The sequence below is a fragment of the Rhamphochromis longiceps genome, linkage group LG11 (assembly GCF_057381845.1).
Source record: "Rhamphochromis longiceps isolate RC_006_pf linkage group LG11, R_longiceps_female_GT1.1, whole genome shotgun sequence".
Taxonomy (NCBI): Eukaryota; Metazoa; Chordata; class Actinopteri; order Cichliformes; family Cichlidae; genus Rhamphochromis; species Rhamphochromis longiceps.
In genome coordinates this window covers 19812518-19825350 of record NC_140567.1, presented here as the reverse complement: position 1 = coordinate 19825350, position 12833 = coordinate 19812518, and the positions used below count along the sequence as shown (strand labels likewise).

General features: G+C 42.4%; 1 protein-coding gene across 2 annotated transcripts in view; it reads right to left on the bottom strand.

The window, feature by feature from the left end:
* Positions 1–1276, bottom strand: part of nphs1 (NPHS1 adhesion molecule, nephrin) — a 47056-nt gene extending 45780 nt beyond the window's left edge. For both annotated transcript variants that reach the window (XM_085422660.1, XM_085422661.1), the window contains exon 1: positions 1162–1276. The gene's annotated coding sequence lies outside the window, so the exon portion shown is untranslated. The remainder of the gene's footprint in view (positions 1–1161) is intronic.
* Between the last annotated feature and the right edge of the window lie 11557 nt (positions 1277–12833).

Genomic DNA, 12833 nt, shown 5'->3' with positions numbered 1-12833 from the left:
GACCTCCCCACATTCCCATTACCTAGTCAAACAACCACCTTAATTGCCTTAAAAATACAGCCAGTCGCAAGAATGCTCATTAAATGATACATGTTGATTGCCTTTGTATGCAAAAAAAAAGTGCGACGGTGTAGCATTTGCAGAATAACTGTAACGTGTCATTCAAAATGTGGCATTAGATAAATACCAGACTGAATGGCAATTTAATTTGTCTTCGACTATAAGAAAGAGACATATTTTACTACTGCAGCACTCAATTGGTTCGGTGTTTTTTCTCTTTTCGACCTTGTTCTTCTCTAGCTTCTTACAAATGCAAATTAGAAAGTTTGATTTGAAATTTGATTCGCTTTTAGAGACAACGCTGCCACTCTCCCCGCAAGGACATTAGAAGTAGCTGAACTATTCAGCGTGACCCCGACAGGTAGATTTTTAATGGCATCTTTCATAACATCATCAAACGACTCAATACACTCAATCCTAGACCAATTTAACATAAAACCCCATGAAATCAGTCAATGCGCAGAAAATGAAGTTTCAACCTCCATGCAGCCATCCATTTCAGATGTGGTCATACATCTTAATGCCAACCTAAACTCTTACCAATCTCACCAATTGCCTGTGGGTACAATTACTGTAGCTTATAGAGGCTGTCTTGTGAACTATTACTGCTTCAGCTCTGAGTTGCTGATAAAGAGGGCTTCTAAAAGATGTGGATTAGATTATCAACAGAATCTAATTACATCTAAATCCTCGATTTCTCATTTAAACATGGCATTTTATAAGCAGTCTGATTAGAGCAGACAAGCTAAATCATATCAGCTTGGCCAATACACACGCCCAGTCCAATTTCAAAGCACTCAAGTAAACACTTGCTTTGTTTCCGGTCCCTTTGGCTCAAAGTGTTCAAGTTTACTGGATTACACTGACTTCGTTACACAAACTGACACACCTGCTCTCCCCAGGAAAAAGTTGAGAGACAGAGAGGCAAAGCCTCCTTTCAACCCTCACCAACTCAGGCACATCTGCCTGCCTAGGGTACACAGAAAAAAAAATGAGGCAAGCACACAGACACACAGAGAGGGCGTACCTCCTTCTTAAAAAAGCCAAGAACCTTTTGAATAGGTGTGCGAATTTGCATGAGAGAAAGGGAGCCGTGCTTACCTGTTGAGTGACGCAAAGGCTCAGGAGCGTCTTTTTTGTCTTCCTGATCTACAGATGACTCTCTGAACACAAGTGAGCCTAGGAGATGTTAAAGAATGCCAATGGGACTCCCCCATCTCTCACTCCTTAGTCTAAGACAGAGGCAAACAGATAAAGAGAGGGAGAGAAGCAATAGCGCGGAGTGCAGAATGAAGGGAGTTGTGTATGAGAAGTGTTGATGGAGGTGCTTCGAAGGGGGTCAAGTCAGCCGTGAAATAAATGTCAGAAAAACAATAACAAGGTTACAGCTGGCTTAGCAGTTCTAACATTTTTCTATGTATAAAGCTCCACAATGATAACTGACCACTTGTAATGTTGAAGGACCTCTGGTTTATTGAATGAATAAAAGCGGTAAAGTTATAACAGCTTGATAAAGCTGCAGTCAGCCAGAAATCTGAGGCACATGGATGTAGTTTCTTTTTTGCTCTGCTTTTCTCTGGAGCGTTCATGGTTCCCATTATTTAGCATTACAGTGTGCATGGGTTGAAAGGAGCAGAGCAACCCTCAAAGATCCAGATGCAACATGGATGTCTTTACAACTGCTAGTTTGTAACATTTATGCTCATACATAATGAATGGAATAGAGACTATCCACACGGCTGTATTTCCTGTATTCAATACTCCCAGGCTGATCTGCTCTATTGCAGAAGTGGAGAAAAAGAGGAGCCGCAGAACTCACTTTAAACACAGATTTTTTTTCTTTATTTTATTTTTACTTTTGATTTTTTTTCTGATTCTTGCCCCTTCACCCCCACCCACTCCTTTTGTCAATTATATACTTCCAACTGAATGGTCGCTGGAGAACACCACCATTTGCTCAGTGGAACATACTGAAAGCTCTTCTAGTAAGGCAACTTGAAGGTCATGTTGATTTTCCACGTGCATGTATTTTTCATTTGATCTGCTCATAGTCCATACATGTGCTGTGAATGCATGTACCAGCTATTTGCTCAGTATAACCACAGAAGCACTTGCACAGCTGCATTTGTTATTGCAGCGTGGGTCAGTCATGCAGTGATGACAATCCAGCCACTGTCATTGAGAAGAGTGCAAAGACTTCCACATACATGGCAGCACATAATACAGAAAGAGTGTTCTATAAATCTGGCAACTGGAGCCTTATGTTATGCTGCACAGTATGCTATGTGTACTGCATATGTCTCTGTGTTTGTGTGTAGGTCATGGAGGTGGGTGTGTGCGCACGCGTGTGTGTGTGTGTCCCAGATGTTAGCAGCTGGCTTGTGTATTTGATGCTGGCCCCACAGACAGTCATTAAGCCCAGCAGCCCAGGGCTAGAAGGTTAATTCCCCCGCCTGGAGGGGTCTGTTAGGTGGGAGGCAGGAGGAAAAGGAGCGGAGGAGGTGGAGTGTGAGGTGGAGAGGGTGGTGAGGAGGCGGGGGAGCAATGGGAGGCGAGGGGGCTGTGAAGCTCAGAACTCAGTTCACACAAACAGCACTGTCAGCAAGACTGGAGCAGCTCTACTGCCAGACGAAGAAAGGGGAGGGAGGGAGCTGGGGCCTGACAGAGAGGTAAGGAAGGGAGGGAGGGAGATGGACAGAGGACCTGAAGATGAATGGTGAGAGGAGGGGGATGCAAGGAAGAGATGGGAAATACAGTAAGGGGGCAAAAAGAATTCATGTCAGGGAGTTGGACAGGCAGAGGGGGAGATGAAGGGGACATGAACGAGCAAGGTAATGGAGCGGGAGAAACGGATGGAGGAAGGAGGCCGAAAGATACTGTAAAATGGGCTGTGGAGTGATGAATAGAAGACTAGAGAGGTGCAGAGGAAGGGGGGAGATGGGCGGAAGGAAGGCTGACATGAAGAGTTGTTTTGAAAACCAACAGGAAGTCTACTGACTCAGACCAGTGCGTCAGGGAAAGCTAGGAGGAAGATTAATCAAAGAAAGCAATAAGAACTACGGTGAAAAGCAACACAATATGTGGAAAAAGGAATGATAGGGTCATGTCCAGGAGATTGATTCAGAGACGGCAAAGTAGGTGTCTGGCTGCATGTGATATTTTGGTGTGTTGGAGACTTTGTGCTGCCCGTTAGGCGTGTGTAGCATTTGTGTGGTGGTGGCTGCTCAAATTCTGTCTCTTGTTACTATAAAGACAACATGTTTTAATGGTTTATTGGTTTATTACAAAATGAATATGCAACATGGAGCCAGTGGGTAACAGATTAAATGCTCACAGTGTGATCCCCACCAGTAAGAGGTTTTAACCGGTCCAGTGTCCAGCGTTCAAGAGAAGCGGTTAATTAAATAAAGAGAGGCTTCAGTAACTCTTCAAGACTTCTGAGGAATCTGACAAAAAAGGCCCTCAAGTTGTCTTTTCTCATTGAGTTGGACGGTTCTACATTCACACTCTGCATTAACTACAACTTTCTGACCTGATGATCTGATTGGAGGCCCAGCTTCTGTTGCCTGCCACAGTACAGCTGCCATATCAGTGATGATTCTGTGTTCTAAATCTGCAGACAAGGTCAACATGCCCCCCCCCCCGGCCAATCTGGCTCCTAGTCGACCACAGGAAGGAGATTTAACAGGCAATAGCAGACTGAGAGCATGCACTCCACAAACCAGAAATGACAATTATAGGCATCACTAAAACAGCAGTAGCAAACAGAGATAAGAGGACTTTCAAAAGTCTGACAGCGATAGTTGCTTAATCCCCTTCAGCAGCACTTTCTCCAGAAGTCTTTTATGACGACGTCTGAATAGAGACATGAACCTTGTCTCCCTGCTGGCAAGTTTGCAAAGCTCTCTCTCTCAAGTTGCTGTGCTTTGGTGAACCTGTAGACCAAGCAACGCTAGAGCATGTGGACGGACATGTATCAGGGTTAAGACAGATTTGGAAAAACCCAATTAAACACACCAGTACACTCTTTGCTGCCCTCTTTCAATCCCCATCCCTGTGTCCCTATTCATGTTGGCACTGATATGGAGTTCAGAGCTTGGCATGTGTGTATGTTCAAATGTGCGTGTATGTGATGGGATGGATGGAGAGGCTTGAGAATACCAGCTGCAGTGTCCAGATTGGGAAGGGATTAATTCCCAAATCTCCTCCATTTACCTCAGCTGCCTAACAAGCTCCAGCATAACCATGCTAACTCCCAGACGTTGTGACTTTGATTCCACTGGTAATAACAAACAACAGACACTGTTGACCAATCAAAGAGGCCTAATTGATGAGATGTTATACAGTGCTTTTTCTAGGAGGATGCTGACAGAGCAAGAGGGAGTAGGCGTATATAAAATAAAATCTCAGTCTGACTAAAATGCATTTATATTATAGGAATTCAATTGCAATAACTTTTAGATGGAAAATTGAAATAGATACCACCATGTTGCTGCAGTGGTGCTTTATATATTACATTACACGAGCAGCCGGGGAAGAAGCAGAAAGCTAAAAACCACTAGGCACCTTTGGAGAAGTGGAGCTCTTCATCTAACAGATTCCTGTGTGAAGTCATGAGGTCAGAGGCTGGACAGGATCGCTGAAACAATATTATTAGGTCACTGAGGGAAGAAGAGAAGGGTCAGATAATAAGACTCAATCTGGCTGAGTGAAAATGCATGGGAGGGAAAGTGCTGACGCCTCTCTTGCTCTGGCTCATCCAATTCCCGGCACTTACTCCGTGCCACTGATATTCATGCCGAGCTTTCTGTCCACGGCTCACAAACTTTAACATTCACCGTCTCCACTGCCCCATCTATCATCTCACTGTGGTGATGGACGCATAGAGAGCAAAGCAGCTAAAACGGCAGTGGGAGGGTGAAAGAGACACCAAGGGATAATATTGAAATTTGAGGTCAGAAAAGACAATTGTTGTATTCACTCGTGTGCGTCTCATTGACTTGTGTGGAGCCACCTGAATTATGTACAGTCAATGTACACAGACACATATGCACACGAAGGCAGTCACACGCACACGCGCAAATGCACAAATCGACACGGGAACCTCCTATCAGAAGCAATTCAATATAAAGATACACAGAGCTCAGGCAATAACCTGATCCTGGTAAGAGATGTTATAGGCTTTGACAGGGAGGGCTGAGCCACACAGCCCAGGCTGTTCTCCTAGTGTCACTAACAAAACAGAAGGATTAGAGGATGAAATGGAGCTAAATCTGGGCAAGCTAAAAATGGGGGCAAAAACAAGGCATGGAAAGAAACAATATTGAATGGATTCAAAGAAAGCCTTTAACAAGAGCTATTAAGCTATTAAATGGCACTTTAATAACAAAAGCCTTGTGCTCCATTATTTATATTCTGCTGTTAATAAATACACCCACATACGCAATGCATGCCACCCACAACCATCTTTGTATTTCTGAGTGCTCCATGAAAGAAATGCCACAAACTGGATTCTTCTTCTAATGCTTACCACAATAGCTGTAACCACAGTGAGCTTAGGTCCTCCCTACCTTACCTTCACAGCATTAGTAGTACCACAGAGGTGAGGATTTTTCAATTTTTACCTCAGAAAAATGGGATTTTTGTATAACTGGAGTGACTGTAATAAAAGATCTTCCTATTATTCTGTATACTCCGTTTGAATTCAGTGAGATTTAATGCAGCCCCGAACAGCCTCAATTAACCACACTTTACAAAATATCTAACAAATGATTCTCCCTGCAGGTTAACCAGCTGCTGGTGTCATTTTTATTGACTTTAACCATTGCAAAAATTGAGCCAACATTTACTGTAGCTGATCCAGCAGAGGAGATGATTCATAGTTTTCAGTCTCATGATTGGCACAGAGACCTAGAGGACAAAACTACAGTTCCAAAATGTTAGGCAACATTTAGTAGAACTGTAGCTCGGGCTTGTACATTTCCCATCGGATTCAAGCCACAAATATTTAGATCATCATTGAAAAGAAAGAAGAAAAAAACGTAAACAAACAGCAAATTTTGGGCATGTGTGACGGCAGCTTCTGCATTTCAGTCAGCAAAAACAGCCAGACAGAGTCCCTGCCAGAGTTCCTCTTTGGCAAAGTTAACTGATATCATGTGGAGAATTCCTACCCTTACACTCCTGCCAGGATTAAAGTGTACAAAGGCACAGACAATTCTTTGTATTTTCAGCCTGTTTGGGCCAATAAACAGAAATTATCTAGTGTCAAAGGCAAAGTGAGCCAATATTAGCTAACTACCTAAAGTCAATCAACAGGTCACCACTAGTTTTGCTGTGGAAATGGTAGGACTGGTGCAATCTGGCCACTGCACTCTCAACATTAGAAGTCTTCTCACATGGGTTGCTTCTCCCTTGCAATTAGCTTTGAACAAATTTGCAGCTAGCAATGTGTGACCATCTGACCGATGCACACACTCCAGTATTTTATTTAGCAGTCCTGGTTTTATATACATATATCATGGTATCATTTTGAGAGCCATTCATTTTGGGGACCCATATACCCATATTTAAACTTTCCTCATGCAAAACTGATCTCGGATTCAAATGACCTCTCTTCAGAAATGTGTCCTCATTCTGAAAGGCTCAAACTGGTTCTCACAGAGATTGAAGTACAAAACCCCCTAGACATTAAGGACACACACACACACACACACACACACACACACACACACACACACACACACACACACACACACACACACACACAAAATCAGGCCCAACTACACCTCAGCCAACAGATGGGTTTATGGCTTTGTTGAGGTGGAGTTTGCAATCCTGCCCGTCCCATTTTCAGAAAATCCACTTTAATTAACATATCAGAGCTCCAAACGAGGCTAAACCTCTTCTCTGCAAACTGTAATCAGCCCAGTTTCAACTGACCAACCATAGAGCGTACATGATAAGGCTTGCCACCTGAAACACAAGGATAATCCAGTTATACCTGCTTATACAGCAGACAGCTAAAGGCACTGATCTGACAGCCGCTCTCTGAAGTGCCATAGCTTGCATTTTGATTTAAGCAAAGTGTTCTGATTCACTTATGTCATGTGGTTCAATCTGATAGGATTCACATAGTCATTTCAGCCACAGTACCTGCAATGTGCTCAAGCTGCTGTTTCATAATAACATAATATGGACTGCTTGTGGCTTACAGAGTGGTTTTTTTTCTTTATTACTCTTTAGACATCTATGACTTAGTTTCTACCTATGCAGCTTCCAAGTTGTTGTGAGTCACTATGCCCTAATTATCTAACCCATCACCACACCCAAATCTACAATACAACCCTCACAAAATCTGTTTTCTTTCTGCCAAAACATTCCATCACTTACTATACTGTCCTCCTTCTGACGATCTATTTTGATCTGACAGGAGCAGTGATTGTGGTTCCCTCCACCTACAGACTCACAACCCCCAGAGGACCCCCAAGGAAAGTTGAATGGGCCAACAGATGGGCGCTATTGTGGGAGGGAAGGTTTGGGACAGACTGTGACATCAGTGCCACAGAAGACATGGGGAGTCGTGAGAGCTGTGCACATGCATGTGCACGTGCGTCTGTGCACGTGTATACGAAGAGTACATTTGTTTATGTCTGTGTGCAAGTATGCATTGTGTGTTCATGCACTTGCGCCTTTGTGGTTGTTTGCTGGGGGTGGGATGGAGGGGCACGCTGGTTTAACACAAGATGTTTGAAATCTGTTGGCCTGACAGCATGTCACAAGACTTCTTGGTTAATAGAGTCTCCAGGAATGTCCTCTCCTGCAGCTTTAATGAACCCCAAGCCAAAAGGCCTAATGAAGCGTGTTCCGTTTGCCAAAACAGTCCCTCAGCTTGACCTCCCCTGACCTGCACTACTCCCGTGCCACTTGAGGGTGGGTCTCCATAGTAACTGGCCTAAAGAGTCTACTGGGGCAAAGTTGTCAAAGGGACAAAGGATGGTGCTAGGTTATAGAAAAGCAAATAGTTAAGACACGAGACATCCACACATGTGCCTGGATTTGCTGCTTGCCCTAATATGATATTTTAGATGTTTCACATTGCCACTTCTTTGTTATCCCGCAGGGCCATTAAGCAAAACTTTGCTGATTTCTAGCCAAGAAAACATTTTTCTTAACAAGCTCTTCTGCCTCATCAGCATCCAAAAAGGTATACGTAATCACACAAACACAACTGCGTGCACACACACACAAGCTGGTCATCATTGCATTCTTTGTTCAAGCCAAGCAAGAGCCTTATTATTAAATAAGTAAAGACTAGAACACAGATTGTGTAGAGTCTATTCAGGGGGGATGCTAGTGTGTGTGTATGTCTATATGTGTGTGTGTGTTAAGTATGAGTTAAGGACTAATAAAGTGCAGGCACCTAATTAAACAGTCTTTGTTTATGCTCTATAGCAGTGGTATAAACTCAGCAGGCACAATGCAGGGTGGTATGCCAGGTCACTGTGCTCTCATTTAAACAACCACAGACAAAAGCAATGAGAGAGAAGGGGGCAATCAACTTCAAAAGAAATTCTTGCTTAATTGCAAAACTGTGGGAAAACTAGCAAAGACAAAAGAGAATGGGCTGATTAAAGCTGCAGTGAAGACTGTTTGCAATCCCTTTAAACAACTGAGTCTGGTCTTATTTTAAATGTACATTGAATATCCATTAAGGAATGTGTAATATATAACATGCAATTTATAAGCCCTTATTTTCCCCATTTCTGAGTGCATCTTGTCAGCTCAGAAGCAAGCAATGTGAATTTTGTTGAGGCTGGAAATGGACCAAAGATAAACAGTTTCTAGACTGAATAACTTTTGATTAATGCTTTTTCTATGCTGCTGTGAACTGCTGAAGCACAGCGCTGTGAAGTTTTTCAAAAAGAATAACAAGCACGGACATGCAATGCTTCCTTCCTTTGCCAGACATATATTTAAAAAAATAAAAGTAAAAATAAATAAACACAAAAACAAACCATGGATAGATGGCTGGATTTTTCTAATTATAATGCGAATCAATGCTGAGACCCCTCCAAGACTTTGCAACCTACCCAACTTTAACCTCTGGGAGGTCCTAGAAAAATGCATACACTATTGGTCTTAGAGCTACAAATCGACCACGCCATAAAAAGTGCTATAAAAAATTTATATATTAATATTTTTTTCCACTTTAAATTAGCCAATCTTTTAGACCTACTTCTCCTTGAAATATTCATGTCAAGTTTTAATTACATTTCGCGGATTTTAACCCTTTTAATCGCAGTTTAATTACATGAGCGCACCGTTTTTTTTAGCCCCCCAAAACAAAACGAAATATTTTAAAAAAAAAACATTTGAAGTAATATTTGATTGTTATTATAATTAGGCCTTTAGATGGACTAAAGATTGGCACCAACCTTCATTTCGATCGCCTTTTTTTTTTTTTTCAGGACCAGAAAATGGTCTCCAGGCGGCAAATGCTCCTCCTCTAGGCCGAAATCAGTGCATCCTCCCGGGTTAACTCCCGACGATGACCGGGGCATGTTGCGTCGGACCCCTTTTTCCAACACACACGTCCGGTACCACGTCACAACAAATACGTCATTTCCTGTTGATTAAAAAAAAAAAAAAGCACCCTCAAACGGTCCTAGGGGCCGAAAATGGTCCCGCCCGATCAGCGGGCGAAGCCGCTGCTGCACGCCGGAAATGAGGCTTCGTTTCCCGCAGGTCTGTTTAAGCAGCCCGCTGTTTTCCAGCCCGGGGTCAAATGTGGAGCAAGGGCGCCACCCGGTGGACAAATAAAAAAATTACAACTCTAAGGCCAGTACTGCAAACGGAAACGGAAACATAACCGATCACGATCGATTTGACCGTCATTTTTTTGCCGTGAAAAATAGCGTTTATAATGGGTTTCAATGGGGCACAAATCGACCACTAAGACCAATAGTGTAAGTTTGTCTGTAGCTTAGCCACTGAAGCTAATTTCCGGAAGTCATACTGAAATTTTAACAGTAAATGTGACCAAACTTTTTTTTGCAGACTTTCGCTATATTCCATTCAACACAGTGCAAATGGCAGGTAATCAAAATTTGAAAATAGCCACAAATCGACCCAAGACCACCCAGAGGTTAAGAAAACAGGGTGGAAAACCTGAATGGGCAATCAATGCTGTTCCGCCTGCACATTCCTGAACTCAACACTTTAATGGTTCCATTCATTAAAATCCTTATTAAAATAAGCATGCATTATGATATAATAACAAACAAGCCAGGCTGCACATACTGCCATAATCGGGAGAAATTAAAAATGCCAAGAACCTCTACATTACCTACGTAACCTGCCTCTATCTCTCTTCTCCCTCACACGCAAACACATGCACCCATTTGCACACACATGCACGCACATGCACACAAGCTCTAAAGTAAAATAATCAAGGTTATTTAAATGAGTGCAGGCTGCATAAACAGTGCAAACGGTAAGAACATTATGGGCTGAACGTGTCTATGCATTCCTGAGCTCACAAGGTGGTGAGAGCGGGCGTGCTGGGTGGGTGGTTAGCGTTCATCTACAGAGAAGTTAAAGCATATGCATTTTAAGGGACCACACTTAAAAAAAAAATATGCAGATTTTTCATATGCTGCTACCATAAATAATACCAACTACATGTATTAGATGTATTCAGCTTACTCTGCTTAATCTGTGCAACATTTATGGTTGGGGGTTTTTCTCCCCTTCAAATCTACATATTGCACAGACACATGCGCTTGAGAAAAAAAACAAAAAAAACTGGGTGTCAGGGGATGTTGGGGGCAGGAAGGGAAATTTAGTGTGAGCTGCCTGTGGATATGACAGAAAAGCTGGATGGGATCCCGAGTGCTACCAGCTGACACTCCCATGAAATCCAAAGATTAATTGATTAAAAGGATATGCACATGTGTGTGCAGCAATGCTACTGGGTCGGCATGGCAAATACATGCCATATGGACGAGACTTGAACCTCATTTACTGTGAATGTGGTAACTGTACTATATTCTTAATTCTTTGCAGGCTTGGAATAATGCAGGCTCCAAAAGAAACCAAATATTTCAACTTGTGTAATCATGGAGGCCATATGAGTATAAAATGCAGGCCCCAGTAAGTTTAATTAACTCTGACCACATAATTATTTGAAATTTTTAAACCCCACAAAGCAATATTTGGGGGAAGTTCGTGGACAAAATTGGGCAGTTAGAGTGGGCTGACTGCAGTCAACTAAGACGTGGTGCAGCAGCTTTAAAACCACAATTTGATGCTTTTTATGCTTCAGTTTTTTAGAGTCAGCTTTGGGGGTTTTGTTTAAACCTTTAGGCAACGAAAGCAGCAGACTCTCTGGCTTGTGGCTGTATCCACTATGGAGTTAATGTCCAGCACTGATGACAGGTATAAACCCTTCAGTCATTTTTTTTATTCAATAGGCCTCTTGTATGTGCTCTGGTGGTCATCTGGGAAATTACTGTGAAATTTTATAAAAGACTTGTCTGTCTGTCACATGACTGTCGATTGACAGAAGTGACTGACAGTTGGCTGATCTGCGTCTTAATCTTGAGTTGAAACAGTTTTTAGGAGTTTCTTCTCAAAAGACTTAAGAGTAATTTTTCACTTGAAAATGACTACAAATGAACACAACAAGATCTTCAGTGTTACCTGCAACAACACAACAAGAGATTCCCATTTAGAGTTGTGACGCCTGCTAGTGTAAAAATAGCCGACGGCAGCCCTGGTACAACAGTTTCCTTTAAGTCGACAGAGACTTCAGTTCAGCGGCAGAAAATCAGAAATTGCGTGTCGACGTCAGGTCTCTGTCACTCTCTGTATTAGAGAAATCTTGCTGTAATTGCAGTAGCTTCAAATGTCCTGAACTTCTGCATCAAAGTCAGGTATATGCAGTGTTTTACTGCTGTGAGAGTGTGCACTGTGTGCTGCTGTTAGATGAATCAAGGCTACCAAATTGAACTAATTGCACTTTTGCCCACCCAGTGAACCTTGTCTGGGACCCAGGAGAGAAAAGGCCAGAAAGCAGACGAGTGCTTTACTGAATTTGACTAATTGCTCACACCTGCCCAGTTTGCTCTGTTGGGGATTCTATAGAAAGACAAAGAGCAAGGCTGGGAACATGGATGCAGCAAAACAATTTCACAGATTATCTGTTATGGGTCATTTAATCTTTAAGGTATAAATATGTTGCTTATTTAGTATCTGAGGTGTATGTGGCCAATGTGTATGATTTACCAGCTCAAATATTTCTCCTTAACCACCTTTCTTTGTCAAAAAAACACGAGACGACGAGATGACTGCTTAGCTAAGAAAAAGAAGGAAATACAAGTATAAAAAAAGCAAAATCTTACAGCTATAGATAGACCTTATAACTTTTTCACAAAAGCAAATTGTAATGTTGGATGTGGTTTATTTAACAGTGCTTTCATATGCAGAATGCTGTGTATACATCTAACCTGAAGACAGCAGAGGAAAAGTAGGCATAGGAGAAGGAAGCAGAACAAAAAGAGAAGAGAAGGAGTGTGCTGAGATATCTGTTGTCTGACCAGAGGCTTCCTGGGCAGAGCAGAGATGATCTCTGAGTCTCACAGCATGAATTCCATACACCCTACACCACACAAACAGCGTGAATCCTGTGCACTGCATGTGTGAGCCTTGTGGCTCCCACGCACACACACACACACTGAGTGAAAAACATAGACAAACCATCACTCCTACCA